General features: G+C 53.2%; 1 protein-coding gene across 3 annotated transcripts in view; it reads right to left on the bottom strand.

The window, feature by feature from the left end:
* Nucleotides 1–18,341, bottom strand: part of LOC111154504 (DnaJ heat shock protein family (Hsp40) member B6) — a 61,072-nt gene extending 42,731 nt beyond the window's left edge. For 2 of the 3 annotated variants that reach the window (XM_022514131.1, XM_022514129.1), the window contains exon 1: nucleotides 18,275–18,341. The gene's annotated coding sequence lies outside the window, so the exon portion shown is untranslated. Of the gene's footprint in view, nucleotides 1–14,723; nucleotides 14,792–18,274 lie in introns of those variants that run through there. The other variant, XM_022514130.1, reaches the window with a different exon arrangement.
* Nucleotides 18,342–18,643: the final 302 nt, after the last annotated feature.

Below are 18,643 nucleotides of genomic sequence, written 5' to 3'. Positions count from 1 at the left end.
CCTCCCTCTGCCCATCTCCCCCCATCCACGCTCTCCCATAAAATCTAAAAAGTAGTAATAAACGGTCAGAAGCAGCACATGACATCTACTTGTGGGGCACCTGGGGACGCAGTCAGGGAGCAGCCTTCTGCTCAGGTCATGGCCTAGAGTCCCAGGACCAAGTCCTGGGATTGAGTCCCGCATCGGGCTCCCTGCTCCTCCTCCTGACCCTCCCCTCTCATGCGCTCTCTCATTCTCTCACTCTCAAATAAATAAGTAAAATCTTAAAAAAAAAAAAGAAAGAAAGAAAGGAAGGAAGGAAGGAAGGAAGGAAGGAAGGAAGGAAGAAACCCACTTGCTGCTAGTCCACGAGCTCAACAGAAGAAATATTCCAAAACCACCAGGGGATGATCTAGGACAGACCCCCACCACCCTGAGATACCTAGAAACATGGAGTGCAACCACGCGTCTGAAGAGGCTGAGCTGTCGGAGAGGCTCCGGTGCCAGGAGCCAGCAGGGAGGGGACCCACAGGTGGCCCTGCTGTGCCGTGCGAGGGTCCCGTGTCCTCAGGACTGGAGTCGCTTTTGGCTGCACTGAAGACCCACACGCCGCCCCCCGCCGTGGCTCCCAAAGGGCTGTCATTACAGGAAGGGGAGGAGAGAGACCCTCCCCAGCCCGCCGGGAGAAGGACGAGGTGCCCCGCTGCACCTGGAGTCTCCTTTCCTTCCCTCCCCCAGCCCTGCAACCAGCCTTCCATGCGCCGTATCTATGGAGTTCAACTCCCTTGGATCCCACACACGAGGTCACTGCAGGATTTGTGTCTGGCTTGTTTCCTGGTGTCACTCCTCCAGGTTCATCCACGCTGTCACCAACACCACGGTTTCCTTCCTTCTAAAGGCCAACTAGTATTTGGTTCCCCAGGGTCCTGTGGTTATGTATAGGGCGCGCCGAGTCGTGAGCTGTCCCGCCGGCCCAGAGGGGACGCCGACAGGCCACCCGCGGGGGTATGGAGGCACACAGAGAGGGACACACACCAGAGAAGGTGGGTCATACGTGCCATGTGTAAGACCCGAGCTCACAGCCACGGGATTGGGTGCTGGGAGAACTGGGGATGTGTTGTCCCAGAGGCACAGCCGTGCTGGGACGCTTCTGTTCTGGCGGGTCGTGCAGTCAGCGCGGTGGTTAGGGCTTCAGAGCCGCGGGAAAGCCCGACCTACAGTACGTTCTCAGCACAGGAACGACGACGTGACAAAGGGAAGGCCGAGGCAGCTGGGGAGGAAGGACAGTGCAATACAGAAACGTCTCCAGTCAGTCCCGGCTCAACACAAATGAAGACACGACAGGCGCAATCCTCAGTGTTCCACGGACAAGAGCACATTTAATTCAAACACCTCAGTAAACACAAGAACTGTAACTAAATGAAGACTAAAGACATCCTAAAAGTCAATTTTGTTTTTCCAGTTGGACACACAACCGAACCTAACACTGTACGAGTTTAAGGAACACACTATGCGTCGTAATTCCACTCAGTTCTTTTAAAAGCGCCACGGTCTCCAAGCGATAGCAAAACTCAAACTCCAAGGACATGAAAGAGACTCAAGGCAAACACCAGAAGTTTCCACAGCGACGTGACTCTCAAGCAAGGGCAGAATCTCCATCAGGAACCAGGCCTTCCTACAGAGAAGAAAAGGGCAACAACACGGCCTCAAAACCTCCAACTGAGAACAGCATCACAAGCCAAACACCACCTTCAGGATGGCAGAAGCTGCGGGGCAGGAACCAGTGGAACTGGGTACCGAGTTCCGGTGCGGGAGGGGAGCCGGCCATAGCCGTGGATGCTGCAGAAGTGCGCACAGAAAAATGCTTCTCAAGACGCACTTCAGGTCACACAAAACATAATTACTAAGATTTACAAACAGGGACGCCTGGGTGGCTCAGTGCGTTAAGCAGCTGCCTTCGGCTCAGGTCACGATCTCAGGGTCCTGGGATCGAGCCCCGCAGCAGGCTCCTTGCTCAGCGGGGACCCTGCTTCTCCCTCTGTCTCTGCCTGCCACTCTGTCTGCCTGTGCTCGCCTCTCCCTCCCTCTCTCTGACAAATAAATAAATAAAATCTTAAAAAAAAAAAAGAGAGAGATATGAAAACTTTAAAAAAAGAAAAGAAAACATTTACAAATAAAGAGGCACCTGGGGGGCTCAGTCAGTGAAAGCATCTGCCTTTGGTTCAGGTCATGATCCCAGGGTCCTGGGATCGACTCCCACACTGAGTCCCCAATCAGGCTCCCTGCTCAGCGGGAAGCCCACTTCTCAATCTCCCCATCCCCCCAGCTTGTGTTCCCTCTCTCACAGAATGTCAAATAAATAAAATCTTTTTTTGGGGGTGCGCCTGGGTGGCTCAGTGGGTTAAAGCCTCTGCCTTCGGCTCAGGTCATGATCCCAGGGTCCTGGGATCGAGCCCCGCATCGGGCTCTCTGCTCAGCAGGGAGCCTGCTTCCTCCTCTCTCTCTCTGCCTGCCTCTCTGCCTACTTGTGATCTCTCTGTCAAATAAATAAATAAATCTTTTTTAAAAAAATCTTTTTTTTTCTTACATTAAAAAAATAAAAGGTACATCCACAGTCACGTCATTTAAATGAACCTCTTCTCACGGACATAAAATAGGGCCCTGCAGCTAACAATCAGAAAATCCAAGTTCCTGGGGCACCTGGCTAGCTCAGTCAGCAGAGCATGTGACTCTTGTTGTCCGTCCCACACTGGGACTTCAAAATAAAATCCTTAAAAAGGAGAAGGGGGAGGAAAGGAAAGGGAAAAGAGAAAGAGAGAAAACTCATGTTCTTACCAAACATGCCAATTTGGCCAAGCAAAACTTACAAACGTCTAAGCTCTGGAATGCTTACAAAAACAACGGAATAAAAACAGAAAACAGTATCACAAAACCAGAACCGAATGACTGGAAACAAACCTCGTTTTCAGAAAGCCCCTGGATCGAAGATCTCCTGAAGGAAATCGGGTTATATTTAGGTGAAATGCATCCATTTGATCACCTGACGGAGAAATTTAGAAAGAAAAGTATAACCTCAAATACAGCAGTATAAGTTCTAGATGCTGGAAAGTTAAGAACTCAGAACAGACCTGAGTAAGACTTGCCATTTAAGGGGCGCCTGGTGGCCCAGTCACTAAGCATCTGCCTTGGCTCAGGTCATGATCCCAGAATCCTGGGATCAAGCCCTGCATCAGGCTCCCTGCTCAGCAGAGAGCCTGCTTCTCCCTCTCCCTGATGCTCTGCCTACTTGTGCTATTTCTGTTGAATAAGTAAATAAATAAAATCTTAAACAAACAAAAAAAAAACATCAAAATATGTACTCTTCTTAAAGAGATTCCCAGAATTTTTTATATTTATTTGAGAGAGAGTGCATGAGAGGGAAAGCAGACTCCCCGCGGAGCAGAGAGCCTGATGCAGAACTCAATCCCGGGACTCCAGGATCATGACCTGAGCCAAAGGCAGTCATTTAACCAACTGGGCCCCCCAGGCGCCCCCCAGAATTTTTTTAAATTACAAATTAGAAAGAGAAAACTATATGGTGACTATTTTCTTGGAATTCCTGCGACTTAACACCAAAATCCAATTAGCTGTGACAGGTAAGAAAGGGAACGCTGGTGGGGAGGAAGACATCCCCCTGCCCCGTCCCGGTCCAGCGGGACACAGAGCCACGCCCACATCAACAGGGGAAAACACACTGTAACAGGCACGAACAGAAAATCCTGATGACAGAAAGGCAGCAGGAAACTTCAAGGAGCTCAGGAGAGGGGAGGGTCTGAGGACAAGAAGTGGAGGAAGATCATCAGCAAGGAGGACAGAGGAGAGGTGTGGAAACACGGCGCTGCGTGGCGACAGCGCTCTTCCTGGAGCAGGCTCTCCTTCCCAGCGTAACCGGAGGCAGCTGAGGGGGACACAGAGGGCCCTTCCCCCCATGCGCTGGGTTTTGGTTGTTTCTAATCTGATACAATCTTTATGCAAAAGTGGCCCACCCTGGGGCAGCCTGCCATGAGCTCCCACAGTATGGAAAGGATGACGTACCCACGAGAAAATGGTTGTTCACAAAACAGTCCGGCGAGTCTGTGTGAGTACATCCAACATAAAATACTGAAGCATTTACCTGAAATGCAATCAGTTAACAGCACAGAAGTGAGCACCCAATCTTAAAAGGCTTCCTCGCTGCTCAACCACTGACAGCAGCCAAGTTCAGTCTCAAAATTACTAGGCACAGAAGTGGTCACCGATTCTCATGACAAAGAAGCCTACCTCTATCGACAGGAAAACAAAAACCTACCACTACCCACAGCACAGCAAGGGCAGCCAGGAACAGAGAAGTCGGCGTCCTGGTGCGCTACTTCAAAGGGCTGATAATTAACTACGCCAGATAATGGCCCCTCGTGAGTGCTAGCCGCTGCTGCACGCATCTGTGGGGCGTCTCGGGAGCGGTCAGCGGTGACTGGACACATCGGTCCATGATCACCAGCGCAGAACAAAGGGGAACTCTCAGGACTAGGCCCTCACTTCGAAGCAGCTGAACCATCCCCTGAGCAATGTGCGTCACAGGCCGCTAAGACGTCCTTGGTACCACTTCCCAAGCTGGCATTCCAGTCCAAGCGCTTTCTCTTTATTTGCAAGGCTGTGCCTATCTTTGTGCAAGTGAGGACGGTAGTATGGCAAGACCCTCAAGGCAGTCGTGCAGAAGTGGGTGGAAACGTGGCTTTGGCGCCAGGTGGTAAATGTCTAGTTACCGGACCATCTACAACAGCCCCGAGGGCGTGGGGTGAGGACAAGCACCATCAATTAACAGAGCCTGGGGAGCAAACAATACTTGAATGATGGCTACCGGTCAGTCTTTCTAGAAGGCTGCCACTTGAAGAAAATGCAAATGAACTGAAAGCCCAGTCATCTGCAGATCACCTCCCACCCCGTCAGCACAAGCCAGCACAAGGCCAAGGCTTTTCCTTTCCCACAAGCCTTTCTCGGCTCCTGCACCCAAGCCTGTCTAGCTCCCCCCAGCACCACTACCACCACCTGAAGCTCACAAAGGTCAAGAGGAAAACCCTTCGCAGTTTGACTCCCCACAGCCCTCAGCAAACGGGGCCTTTCCCATCCCGTCCCTGTCCCCGGGTCTGCTCTCCCAACGAGACCTGTGAACACAGGGTCGGGAAGCCAGGGTTCAGAACCCTCTTCACATGCCACACTCGTGTGTGCTCACCCACTCCCGTTATGCAAACTGTACCACCTGTTCCTCAGCGACTCCCAAATTTAAGCTCCAGTCCTAGGTCTCTCTCGCGTACTTCAGACGCGACCAGACAGATGACCACTTGCCACAGCTGGCTGGCCGCGGGACAGCCCTCCCAGAGAGAGCAGGACCAACCTTCCCCGGCCGCTCCCCACTGCACTCATCCTGTTTCTCCAGCAAATTCTGCTTCTGCTTCCAGGCTTCTCCCTGGAAACTTCCGCCCTCACCGACACTACTACCACCCCCAACACAGCCGGGAACCCACAGTTCCGCTGGCTGTGTCTGCAGAAGATCTCAAACCCCCGCCACCCTCACCCCCCACCGCATCACACCCTCCTCCCTCACAGCCAAGGGCAGCTACAAATGCGCAGGGCTATCCCAGCAGACACGACCCCGAGCGCACAGCAGACCCAGGGGCAACAAAGGACACGGTCAGCTCTGCTAGGGATCCCATGGCGTGAAACCAAGGCCAGCGCTGGGCAGGGAACGTAGGAGATGGGCCCAGGACATGTCCCCGAGCGCCGGCGAAAATTACAGGCCTGGCCCAAAAACCACCAGAGCAGAACCAGAACGTCTCGGGGTGACCCAGAACAAACAGCGACTGAGCGACACCCGGGCTCCGGACGGACGCGTGGGGCCCGACACGGGGCCGTTCGTGGTCCGCAGCGCGGCTCACCCCTGGTCAGTGGGACCCGCGGCGGCCACACGGACGACTGCGGGAAGCGGAGCGAGGCGGGCCGCAGAGGCCCACACTGTGCTGGGGACGGAAATCCAATCAGTCTGAAGTTCAAAAAAAAAAAAAAAAAAAGCCCAGAAGGTAAAGTGCGGTCGGGCAGGAGCCAGCGGGAGCGGCCGAAGGGCCGCCGCCGCCCGGGTGGCCGCGAGCGTCCGACACGCAGCGCCACACCGGCCCCGACGACACCGGCCCCGACAGGCCCCGCAGAGCCGCAGCGGACGCGCGGAAACGAGGCCGGAAGCTGACGGTCGCTCGGAGAAGAACCTGGCGCTGCTCGGCGCACGGAGCGGGCCGCAGCGGCAGCAGGTGCCCGCGAAGTAAAAGGACCTTCCCAGTAACCCCGTCCTGGCTCCGCCTCGCAGTGACCACGGCTCCGCCCGCCCTTCCTCCTTGCGACCCGGCTCCAGGGGGCGGCCGTGGGGGGCGGGGCGGCCACTGACTGGTCCTCACTCGGCCCGGGGTCAGCCGCACGGCCCCGCCGGTGTCTCTCGCGCACGGGCGTTCTCCAGCATCCCGGGGCTTCATCCCCACCAACTCTTCACGCGGCCGCCGCGGCGTCCATTTCCGGGCGGCGCGTCCCAAGAGCACCGCGGGGTCCCAGCCTGGAACAGCCCCGCGGCCGCGCCTCCGCAGGACCCGGGACACAGCCCGGACGATCGCTCTCCGGACCGCCTCTGGGACACGCTCCGGCCTTCACTCATCGACGGACGCCGAGCTGCGCGCCGCCCCGCTCCCGGGGCGCTGCCCGCCTCCCTCGCCGCCCCCGACGCACGCGCCCCGCAGCCCGGCCGCTCCAGCCAGACCTCCGCGACCCCCACTGACCCGGCAGCGGCTGCAGCCGCCGCGACGCGACCCCGAGCGAATTCGCGCGCAGACGCGCCTCCACGGCGGCCCGCCGCACGCCGGCCTCAGGAACGGGCTCCGGGGCTAGCGGACGTCACGGGCCACGAACGAGTTTCCTAAGAGCGCGGGGGGGAGGGGGGCACGGCCGAGGCAGGCGCGGAAGCACCGCCACCTGCTGCAGGACGGGAAGCACCCGCAGCTCACCCGCATCGCCAGCGCACGCGGGCCGCGAGAAGCAACGAGCGGGGCGCCTGGGGGCTCCGTCAGCCACGCGTCCGCTTCGGCTGGGCTCATGGTCCCAGCGTCCCGGGGTCCAGCCCCGCGTAGAGCTCCCTGCTCAGCGGGGAGCCTGCTTCTCCCTCAGCGGCTCCCCCTGCTTGTGCCCGCTCGCTGCCAAATAAAATCTTCAACGAAAAGAGAGGGAGAGAAAGAGGACCAACTCGTAAGGCAAGGCTTTGGTGCAGAACTTGTCTGGGAGGCTCCAGAACACACAATCCAAGGGTAATTCTAGAACTTTTCCACCACAAGCAAAGGGGTTTTAAGCAATGATCTACCAGGGCTGTACTTGAGAAAACCACTTGTGAGAGACACACAGAGCAGGGGCAGAGGGAGAGGGAGAAGCAGGCCTCCCGGCGACAGGGAGCCCGATGCGGGGCTCCACCGCAGGACTCTGGGACAGCGACCTCGGCTGAAGGCAGACGCTTCCCCCACTGCGCCCCCCAGACGCCCGCTTTCGGCATTTGTCAGAAACGAGAAAGGCGGCGTTGGAGCCGCGGGAAGGTCCCTCTGCAGCACTGCTTGGCGGCGCACCCGCGGGACGGCTCCCAGGGACAGCTCCGCGCTCGGCCTCGGGATGCGAATCCACGGCGCCCCTCGGAGCCCTCCCAGCTGTGGCTGACTTGATCTGAACTCGAAAGGGCTGTACGAGACAGGGACACACCTTCCCTTGAATAGGCTAATAACAAAGCCTGAATCATGACTAAACTCAACGTTCCGTCACTAGTACAAACATGGTATCATGCGGATGAAAAAGTTTACTTTAGTCCTGTTTTCAGTAGAAACTGGGGCGCCTCGGTGGCTCAGTCATTAAGCATCTGCCCTCGGCTCAGGTCGTGGCCTCGGGGTCCTGGGATCGAGCCCCGCATCAGGCTCCCTGCTCAGCAGAAAGCCTGTTTCTCCCTCGCCCTCTCCCTGCCTCTCTGCCACTTGTGTTCTATTAGTCTGTCAAATAAATAAAACCAAAAAAAAAAAAAAAAAAAAAATGTATCAAAAAAAAATTAAAAAAAAAAAAAAAAAAAAAAAGAAATACTACCCAATTCCAGAACAACTTTAACTGCTGCTCAACCAGATGTGCAGATAAAATGCCCATTTTATATAGACTCTTTCCTTAACCACAGATAAACTAATTAGACTCTTTAATCCAATTTTCCTAAAGCATCAAATACATACATTTATTCTCAAGAAAAACACACCATGTGTGGGGACAAAACATTTTAAACTGGACTTTACTTACCTCCCAGGATCAGCCACCCATCCTCACTCCTCAGCAACACCTGCGAGGGAATCTGAGAGGGGCTGTGATCACCTCGGACTTCCCGGGAGCAACACACAAGCCAGAGTCCTACATTCCCCATCCGGTCTCCCAGGGCCAACTGCCGTTACAGGGGGCAGCCAATACCAGAAAAATCGGAGCACTCAGGGGAGCTGAGACATCCCCCGACGTGCCTTCTCTTCTCAGGTGTCCCCAGGGCACCTCCCACTCCGCGCAGACACTGCCAGGCGACCAGGGCTTCTCCCCCTGCGTCCAAGTGCCAAAAAGGAAGCAGGCGTTATGTCAGAGAGCCGACCACGTAAACCACGTAAACTAAAAGCACAGGTGCCCACAGGCCTCGGGCAGGCGGGACTGCGTGAACGGGTCCCAACAGGCGGCCATTAACCCTGAAGTCATTACAGTGAGGGAGAATGGAAAAGCTCAGTCCCCTGGCCCCACAGCCACAAAGGGATACTGACCTCCACTCTGGAAAGCACAGAGAACAGAGCTTGCAAGGCATGGGGAGAGTCTAGAACACCCCAAGAGCCATCAGTTCAAGGTTAAAGGAAATTCAGGTGAGGAGTGGGAAGATAGCTCTAGCTCTCTCACTACATAATCTTTTCTAGTGGATATTCTACAACTTCTCTCACTTCCCACTAACAGGACCTACAACTGTAATTTTAAGGAAGCAACAGAAAACCAACACTTTCTCTTAAGAACAAATGCTATTGGGGCATCTGCCTGGCTCGGTTCAAAGAGCGTGTGACACTTGACCTCGGGGTTCTGAGTTCGAGCCCTTTGTTGGGCAGAGAGACTTAAATGAATAAACACTTAAAAAAAAAAAAAAAGACAGGGCGCCTGGGTGGCTCAGTGGGTTAAAGCCTCTGCCTTCAGCTCAGGTCACAATCCCAGGGTCCTGGGATGGAGCCTCACATCGGGCTCTCTGCTCAGCGGGGAGCCTGCTTCCTCCTCTCTCTCTGCCTGCCTCTGCCTACTTGTGATCTCTGTCAAATAAATAAATAAAATCTTTAAAAATTAAAAAAAAAAAAGACACAAACAAATGCTTCTTAGGGCAACCAGTTTATTAATCCATGAAATTTCTAACAAAATACGCTTGACCAAGGGAAAAAAATTAACTCCGTCTCCCTGATAAACCCACTAACCGAATTCCCATTAACCAAAAGAACTACACCTCCTCCCATAAACTCAGTAACCCACAGCGTCAGGACTTTCAGAAAGCATGTCACGTAAGTCATCGTCCCTAAACACAAGTGAGTACCATCTCTCGCCCTCTGTGCTCTCTTTTAAGCTTTTACTTACCTGACAGTACGTGCAGCAGGGGAGCAGCAGGCAGAGGGAGAAGCAGACCCCCTGCAGAGCGTGAACCCTAACAGGGGACTCGATTCCAGGACCCTGGGATCATGATCTGAGCTGGAGGCTGACACTTAAGCCACTGAGCCACCCCGGCGGCACACACGGGGCGCCGCGCAGGCACTCTCGCTCTCTCAGATCAACCTTTAAATAAATAAGAAAATACCAAAGCACTGGGTTCTTCTCAAGGTCTGCCCTCAGGGGAAACTGTTTTACCAGAGCCCAATCTTCCCGGGGGCAGGGAAAAACCGCCCCCAGTCCCCTCCCGCCCCCACCATCCCACCTGAGGGAGGAGAACTGGACCACAGGGTGGAAACCTCCCCTCCCCCAACCTGGCCTCCACATCACCGAGGGCCTGTGGGCAGCGGCTGCTTCTGGTGGGTCCGTCACGTCCACCTTGGGAAAGCCATGACAAGGCACACGGGAAGGCAAGACAGAGTCTGACAAGCCTCAGCAAGCATCGGGACAAGGCAGAAACGGCAGAAATGCTGGACTCATCAAACCAAGAACCTGGTAAAAGTAGAATTAGTACGGCAAGAGCTTCGCTGCAAAACGCAGACGCCATGCTAGAACCGAAGGGTGACGCAAGCGGAGGGGAACTCGAGGAGTCACAATGAAATGCCTGGGACCAAAAGCCCCAGCAGAAACGAGGGGTGCCTCTGACGAGCTTACTCATAAACTGGGCGTGGCTGAGGAAGCCCAAAGAACCATGGGAACCCCCAACAGGACAAGGGGAAAGCAGACTGCGGACGGCACGCCAACAAGCCGCCGGCCAAGAGGCAGGGGCAGGAGGAAGGAGTGGAAAGAGCGCTCAGAAGCACTAATGACTGAGGATCTCCCCAAATTCGTGTCAGGCACGAAACTGCACATCAAGAGGATCAGGGAACACCCTGTGGGATAAACACCAAAAAACCTACACCTCAGCATTATCAAGCTCCAACTTCAGAAAATCAAAGACAAAAAATTCTTCGGGGCGCCTGGGTGGCTCGGTGGGTTAAGCCTTTGCCTTTGACTCGGGTCATGGTCTCAGGGTCCTGCGACTGAACCCTGCATCAGGCTCTCTGCTCAGCAGGAAGCCTGCCCCCCCCGCCCCACTTCTCTGCCTGCCTGTGATCTCTGTCAAATAAATAGATAAAATCTTTAAAAAAAAAAAAAAAAAATCTTCAAAGAAGCCAGGAGGAAAAAAATACCTTACCTTTAAGGAAACAGTAAGAATCCCAACCATGTAAGAAAGAAAGGAATGAAATATTTTTTACAGGGAAGGGGACGGTACCAACCAACTTTCAAACCTGCAGCCTTCAAAATTATCCTTCAAAAGTGAATTAAAGACTTTCTCTGGCCAATAAAAATTGAGGGAATTTGTTGCCAGTAGATCTGCCTTGCAAGAAATACTAAAAGTCCTTTAAAGACAAGAAGGGTAGGACAAAAACTAGATCAACGTAAGGAGCATCAGAGAAAGGTTAAGTGGATAGAAAATAAACTCTCCCTTATTCTTAATTCATCCAAGAGAACGGCTCAAATTACCAGCAACAATGTACTTCTGTGCAGACCTGAGTTTAGGCGTAGGGGACATGAACAGGACTCCACTGGGCAGGAGGAAGAATGAGGAAGAATGAGGGGCTGTCCTCAGGCACCTGCACTCCCATGCAGCACGTGTCACCTGACTGCTCACCTGGGTTTTAAGTGCACACTGTGGACTGGAGGGCAACCAGTAAAAAAGGTAAAAAGAAAATGGAATCACATAAAAAGTTCCATTAAAACTACAAAAAGCAGGGACGCCTGTGTGGCTCAGTCAGTTAAGCGGCTGCCTTCGGCTCGGGTCGTGGTCCCGGTGTCCTGGGATCGAATCCCACATCGGGCTCCTTCCTCGGTGGGGAGCCTGCTTCTCCCTCTCCCTCTGCCTGCCACTCTGCCTGCTCTCAAGCACGCGCTCTCTCTCTCTGACAAATAAATAAAAATAAAATCCTTCAAAAAAAAGAAAACACGCTACAAAAAGCAGAAAACGTGTGGAAGACAAAAGCAGCAAAAAATCACTAAGAAAGGCAGGGAAAAAAATCACGAACGGTAACAATTTGTTAGATGTTAATGCAACTGACAAGGACCTTCTCCAGACTCTCTGGAGGCCTCATTACCTACTTTGCCGGAAGGTCAATTCTTGTGCCACCATCAGAAACACACTAAAACTGTTTTTCCCCAATCAACCCCACAATAGTGCAGGTGACCTGAGTGCATCTGCGGCCTACAAGGCTAAACCCAGGCAGCGCAAGTCATTTAGATTAGCATCTAATTAGACTCTTCATACTAGCAGCCGGAGTTTAACTTGTCAAGTAAAAAATACATGGGAATGGGGCGCCTGGGTGGCTCAGTGGGTTAAGCCTCTGCCTTCGGCTCAGGTCATGGTCCCAGGGTCCTGGGATCGAGCCCCGCATCGGGCTCTCTGCTCGGCGGGGAGCCTGCTTCCCCCTCTCTCTCTGCCTGCCTCTCTGCCTACTTGTGATCTGTCAAATAAATATATAAAATCTTTAAAAATAAAAAATTTTAAAAAGGTTCTCGATTTCTCCAAGTAGATGTTACAATTATGAAAAATAAGCTGGGGTATAAACACAATACCGAAGATACTCTCTCAGAGTGAAGGCTGGTCACTCAAGCATCATTTCCCTACCGCTGCTTGCTACTTTAACCCATGTACCATGACCTGGACACCAAAACACCAAGCTCGGATTCCCAAAGCAAAGTCAGCTCCATCTCCTATCATTACTCTACAGGCGAATTAAGCCATTATGATTTACATTTACAAATTTTATTAATAGAGAATTTTTGTTGGTAGAATTCTGGGTAAAGTAACTCTGGTCCTTTTTTCTAAGTATCTGAGACTTCCCCTTTGCAATCAAGAGAAGTAAGTGCATAGACTTACCACCCAAACCACCTTTACTGACTTCTATTCCTGTGTAACACTGAAAAAGTACCAGAAAGGCACTCTAGGGGCTCCCAAACCTCTTGGTTACCTTCAAAAACTCACCTTATTCACTTTAAAATTTCCTCTGACCAACCTAACCACCTCATTTTTCTCTAAATACATGGATAATCTCGAATACAGACCCTTGAATCAAACACTCCTCACCAACTGCCAGCAGCAGTCTGCAGAAAAAGAAAAGCCCCAGCCACAAAGAGAACAAATGCTCCTGCCCCAAAATAAAGATTTAAGTTAAATGTAACAAAATATCCGCACCACTAAACTAGTACAAATTTACTACCCCGCCACCAAATACCACCTCCCCGCAACCGTGCCCCAGAAACAGGCTGTTGACAGAAATGATCTCTACCAGGTAAGGCGAAGATGAGGAGACAGTGAGAAGGCTGGTCTCAGAGAACACATGGGACCAGACCCTCTCCTAACAGTCCCTTCCCCCAGAGGACCTTATGGGATTCAGGAGGCACAGCTTGGCTTCTGTGTGCTCTCACCCTTGGAACTTCTCTATCAGCTTTGACTATAAATACATCAGTGTTACTTGATGAGCTACGTGAGGTGCTGCAGGACGAGTTAGCTCTATAAAGCCAAGTTCTCTCTGAGTTGGCCCCCTTCAGCTACGCAGCCTTGCTTTTACGGTTTCTGAAGGCGAGGGAAGCCCAAGAATAAACACGGGCCCAGCGGGACGGCCGCAAGCACATCATCCTTAGACGTCTACAGACCATCCCGGAGTCAAGGTCCTCAAGTGCGGTATAGGATTAGACACCTCCACGCTCTGAGGTCTTACTCTACAGCCCAAAGGCTGGCCACCCACCCAGTAAGACGTTACTGGACAGAAGTGACCCTCTTTCCACAAGACCTTTCTCAAATACCTCTCTACCTAACATCTAACAAACCTCCCTCTGCTCGCAAAAGAAAAAAACACAAAAACCTTCTTTGTTCTTTCCAATCTGTGAAGACTGAATGTCGGGAATGGGAGGAGAAACCCTCCTCCTTGCACAACGCCTCTTCTTCTCCTCCCAGACTGCCACTCATTACACATTACCTTAACAGAATTCCAGCGAAAGGTCATATATCCACTGAACACATTCCCAATCTTTAGCTTAAAACCCCAGCAAATCAATATACTCTTTACTTCTATTAATTCAGAAAAGGGATAACTGCAAAAAAAACTTTATTTTTAAGATTTTATTTTTAACTAATCTCTACACCCAACATGGAGTTTGAACTTAAACCAACCCAAAATCAAGAGTCACACAGTCCAAAAAAATAATTACAATAACTCACATGCTCTACGAAGAGCCACCCAGGCGCCCCAAGAAACCATTTTTTTAAACGTTTAATTCTTCTGTGGCATCAAGCTAATTTAGTGGAATGCCGTTTGGTTAATGGAAATGAAAGCACCCAGTACATTTAACAAAAAATCAGTACATCTGGGGGCATCTGGGTGGCTCAGTCAGTTAAGCATCTGCCTTCAGGGTCCTGGGATCGAGCCCTACATTGGGCTCCCTGCTCAGCCAGGAGTCTGCCTCTCCCTCGCCCTCTGCTGCTTCCCCTGCTTGTGTTTTCTTTAAATCTTTAAAAAGGGAGGGACAAAGGAAAAGAGAGAGAGAAAGAAGAAACTAAATCTGGAGAAGTTACCTATGTATCATTCTATTACCTGAGAATTCTCATAATGGGGGGGCTGGGGACAAACACACAGAAGGGAACCGTCACTCCTTCCCACAAACCATCTACTTACATATTTGTTACCTAATATGCCTCAAGGATTCCTGAGACAAACAAGGAAGCTACTTCCACTGAACTCAAGATCTGAGACCAATGATTGCCAAAACCGGTAATTATCGACTATTAGACACTTACAGGCACGACTAATTTCCTTTCATTAAAATAAAATAGAAAATGCGTCAACTACTCAGTCCCGGTTTGTGAATTCAAAGTGGGTATTTCTGCCCCCCAACTTTCGGAAAGTCTGGATTCCATTATTAATCACAGAAGGGTCATCAGGACAAAGACAAACCAGGAAGGATCCAATCCAAACAAGGTTTTCTCAGCACTGTCGGTCTGGGGCGACGCCTTAGGCACACAGGGAGCACAGAAGTGGCGATTCCAGGCCTACCCCAGAGGAACACACAGGAAGGTCCTGGAATCCTGTGTTGGTGAAAAGGAGAACAAGAATTTTAAAGGGTACAAATCACATACCACCCGAAGAAATCACCCTTCCAAATACAACTGATCCTTGCAACTCACCTTAAGAATCCTAAAACTGGAGTATTTTTATAAACAAATACACACAAAAAAAGAAACCCCACCAACTCACAACGCACGCAATTCTACTGCCTCAGAGCCACTCGTGGTAGCTACTGTTTCTTACTTAGGATGTCGAAACTCCCCACAAATGTTAAGAAAGGACCAAAGTTTTCAGAGAAAACCCAGCTATGCCCAAATAACGAATAGCTTTTGAAGTAAGGTATTAGAGGTATAAATAAAAATACACTCCTCCCCACTTTGACATATAATGCAACCCTGAGGAACTTAACTGCCTTTATAATTTTCTCAAGATTTTCAGTTCTCTCTACGTCCACCACAGAGCTTCAACTTACACCCGGAAACCAAGAGTCACGTGCTGCAAACAGAGCCAGCCAGGAGCCCCTACCTCTGTTTTTTTTTGTTTTTCAGAAATTAATTTTCCCCACCTTAAAAATGAAGTACTTAAATAAACAGTACAAAGAACAACAGGTATTTTCTAAACTTACTTCTTTCTTAGTTAGGATATTAAAACAAAAAGGGTAACAGTGATCCTGCATGCTACCATTAAAGGACAAAATTTGGAAAAAAACCTCTAATTGACATATAATAAAAGCATCAAAGTTCTCCAAGCTGAGTTACCCATTAACTCATTTCCTTTAATTAGGTTTTAAATAGTCTTTCCGGGGCGCCTGGCTGACTCAGTTGGTACAATATGTGACGCATTATCTTGGCGCTATGAGTTCAAGCCCCAAGTTGGGGGTAGAGATTACAGTCGCTTGTCCTTCCACTCCTACGTTATCATTCCTGTCACTATACTTATCTTCAACCTTGCTGTTCTTCTACCTGCTGAATTTATTTTTTTAAAGATTTTATGGATTTATTTATGTGACCGACAGAGATCACAAGTAGGCAGAGAGGCAGGCAGAGAAAGGGGGAAGCAGGCTCCCTGCCTCCCGAATTTCAAATTCTCACAAATCCTAGGTATCAAAGAGAAAGGACAGCATTTGTTAATTCTTGCCACGGTCCCCATCCTAATTCCCCAATAAACCTGCAATTACGCCCATTTCACCACTAGGTGGTGTCCCGGGAAAAAAAAAAAAAAAAGGCAACCCAGATTTCTAACACAGACCACCCCCTACCCTAAATCAGATTCGTTTCCAAGATTTCAACAAAAAAAGTTTTTATATATTCTGTTAAAATATCCCCTTACAAATAGAGGCCGATTCCATTCACTTGATCCTTACTAACAGACCTCAGAAAAGGCATGTCATCAGCCTTACCCATTAACACAGCAGCTGACCTTCAATGGGCGGACCCACCAGCAGAAGGTAACAGGGAACATCACCAAGGTGACGCAGTTACACAGCGACCCTGAAAAGCTGAACTTACAATAACTCACTGAGGGTGAGGGCACCGGGGGGCTCAGTCGGTTAAGCATCTGCCTTGTGCTCAGGTCATGAACCTGGGGTCCTGGGAAGGAGTTCCAGGTCTGAGCAGGGAGTCCGCTTCTGCTTCTCCCTCCACCTGTGTGTTCTTCCTCTCTGGCGCGCACGCTTGCGCTCTCAAATAAGTCAGTAAGATCTTTAACAAAAGAACTCACTGAGTTTTAAAGTGCCCTCTTTAAAACTAAAAATATGCAGACACCACCCCACCGCAAAGCTGGTTTTTGAGTTTCCTGGTCAAAAACTACTGACGGTGCGAGCTGTACCGGATCTGTAACAACTGTGCGTTTACAACTGTCCAAAACTGCGTCAACACAAGGGAAACTGGTTCCATCCACTCTTAATTCTCACACCTATGACAGCAGCGGGTTCGCTAAAACAGAAAAGCTGTCGCCCGCCACGGAGCTGCGAGCAGCGTCCCTCCCTGCCCGTGACCCGGTCTGCAGCACGGTACTCAGCAGAACTCCCCACCCGGCCCTCCAGAGACGTCTGTCCTGCAGCCAGGAACACCCCTCAAACCACCAATGTCAAACCAAGAAGACAAAATTTAAAACACTGACGATTTTTCCTAAAGGACGCTGAAACTCCCAACCTGACCATCTCCTACAGCAACAAGTCGAGTCCGTTCAGGCCCATCTCAAAACTCAACTTCCCAACCCGCCCCCAAGCCAATTCGCCCCCGAATTCGACGCGCAGGATCTAGAACGTTCCGCGGCTCACTGGAGAACGCGCCGGAAAAGCCCTCCCGTTGTGTTACCCACCGCGCCAGTACCCGGAGCGGCGGGAGTCCCGACTGCGTTTCCCGGAGAGAGACCGTAAGTAAAGCCGAGGCGGAGCCGGGAAGGAACCGCACGGCCACCGAGCACTTCGGAGCCGCCTTTCCTAGAAACGACAGTGAGCCCGAAAACCGACCGGCGAGAAGCTCGGTGCCACGGTTTCTCCCGCCTCTCGCCGGTCCCTGCTCGTCATCAGACCCGAGTCCTCCCCAACTCGAGCCCCGACTTCCAGGGCGCCGGCCGGGGCTGGGGCAGGGCGCGGAGGAGCGCAGCGCCGGCCCCTCACGGGGTGACCTTGCCGCGCGGCCATGCCCCCGGGCTCGCGCGAGCAGGCGACAGCCACGACGCGCTCGGAGACCTTCGGGGACCACACGCGGCCTGCGGCGGACTCGGCCCGCGCCGACCCTTCCCTTACTTGGGCAGCAGCTGATGCGAACCCAGGGAACAGCGGCACGCTCCGCCCCACAGCGAACTTCCGAGAAGCCCCGAAGTTCCGGGCACGCGGCTTCGCGTCTCCGGGGCCGCTTCCCCGTCGCCGCCTCCCGCGCGGCCGCTCCTCTCGCCGCGAACCCACCGGCTCCGGGCCCGTCCACCCGGGACTCGAGGGCAAACAGCCCCTCGTGCCGCACGGCCCCCGCCGCCGCCGAGTCCGGGCCCGCGCCGTTCGCCCGCCCGCCCGCGCCCGGCACTGGCCCGGCACGGGCCCGGCCCAACCGCCGGCGCGGAGCCGGCCAAGGGCGAAGGCCGCCCCCGACTCCCGGGACCCGGGACCCGGGACCCCGGCCCGCCCCCGGCCTCCATGCGCCCGGCCCGACGCCCGCCCCTGACCCGCCAACCCCCGGACCCGCCGTCCATCCCCGACCCCCGACGTCCGCCCGCGACCTCAACGCCAGCGCCCCTCGCCCGACGCCCACCCCGGCCCCACCCCGGGACCCCGGCCTCACCCCGCGGTCCCGGCCCCCGACAGACACCCCAGCCAGACGCCCAACCCCGAAACCCCGACCCCACACAGCAGGCCGCAGGTCCCGACCCCCGACCCAACCCCCCCCCCCGGTCCCCCCCCCCGGCCCGACGCCCGGCCCCCGCCCGCAGGCGACCCTCACCGAGGACAGGGAGCCGGCGGCGAGCAGGAGGCGCGGCGGGGCGGTGGCCCGGGTCCCCTCGGCTCCGGCACGGCGGCGCTGGCGGCGGTGGCGGCGGCGGCTCCTCGCGCTTTCCTTTCTCTCCTTTCTCCGACAACAAACAGGAAGTACGTCACGCGGCGGCGGCGCGGCGAAGAGCACTTCCGCCCGGCTCTGACGCCGCGCATGCGCCCCGCCCCGCCCGCCTTCCCGAAGGTTCGCGGAGGCTGGACTGGGGGTGGGGGTGGAGGGGAGGAGCTCCCGCGAGTGTTGATCGGCGTCCACGGATCCGCGGGGCGGCGGCGGGTGGAGGAGGCCGCGCCTACGGCCGTCGGCCTTCCTCTGGTGTCC

Source organism: Enhydra lutris, unplaced genomic scaffold (assembly GCF_002288905.1).
Source record: "Enhydra lutris kenyoni isolate GAN:26980312 unplaced genomic scaffold, ASM228890v2 scaffoldscaffold37, whole genome shotgun sequence".
In the NCBI taxonomy this organism is placed as follows: Eukaryota; Metazoa; Chordata; class Mammalia; order Carnivora; family Mustelidae; genus Enhydra; species Enhydra lutris.
Note: the sequence above shows the minus strand (reverse complement) of the source record. Positions and strands in the feature narration are given on the sequence as shown.